The following is a 1,058-nucleotide window of genomic DNA, read 5'->3' on the forward strand; positions in this document are numbered from 1 at the left end:
GAGAGAGAGAGAGAGAGAGAGAGAGAGCCAGAGAGAAAGAAAAATGGAAAGACAGAGTCAGAAGCAAAAAGAAGCATAGAAAGAGAGGAGAGAATGAGAGAAAAAAGAGGGGAAGGAGGAAGGGAGGGAGAGAAGGAAAAGAAAAAGAGAGGAGAGAGAGGAGAAAGAGAGAGAAGAGACAGAGAGAGAGAGAGAGAGAGAGAGAGAGAGAGAGAGAGAGAGAGAGGAGAGACAGAGAGACATAGAGAGAGACAGAGACAGAGAAAGAGAGAGACAGATAGAGAGGCATTTGCATGTCCCACTCCTCTTCTTCTTCCCACTCCCAGGCTTTCACAGGTTCATTCACAGAGTGGTTGCCCTGGTCTTCCATCGCCTCTTAATCTAAGGCTATAGAAGGAGCAATTGATCCATGATGATGTCCACTGTAATGCTGAAGTCAGTTGCAGTTGGGGTCTAATATCTCCAGCGGGCAGATGCTAAGTGAGCCAGGAATGAAATCTTGGGCCTCTAGCAGAGCCTGGGGTACTTCTCCAGGGGCCACCTTCCCTGGGCATGGTTGAGCAGGAGCATTAGACTCATCTGCTCCCAGGACTGTCTTTCTTGGGGTGGGAATCTTCCCACTTGCCCTGTGACTGAATCAGAGAAAACATTCTCAGTCCGGATCTGATGAGGCACAAACCTGGCTCTACCTCTCAGACCACCAGTCATTCTTATTTCCTTCTGAGTCTATGTTTCAGAATTTTGAGAAACGTGTTGATTTATCGAGCATGGGCAGAGGAGGAAGGAAGTGGTGAGTTCCTCTCAGGGTTCCGCTGTTTCTCTGGCATTGACAGTCCCTGCTGCTCCCTGCCCCCATCCTCTTGGGGGCCTGAGTCTCAAAGGTTCCTTTCCACTCTTGGATGTGGTCTATAATCACAAAACTTTCTCTTGGGAAGTGAGCTCAGATGGATCTTCTTATTTTTATGTTAATATGCCTGGTCCAGAAGTTCCCTATTTTACCCAACTAACTGAAGTCCAGAACAGCCAGACTTGCTCAAGGTCACACAACCAGTCAGAAG

This window comes from Petaurus breviceps, unplaced genomic scaffold (assembly GCF_028583685.1).
Source record: "Petaurus breviceps papuanus isolate PSGF00001 unplaced genomic scaffold, PetGlider_PUasm1.0 98, whole genome shotgun sequence".
Taxonomy (NCBI): domain Eukaryota; kingdom Metazoa; phylum Chordata; class Mammalia; order Diprotodontia; family Petauridae; genus Petaurus; species Petaurus breviceps.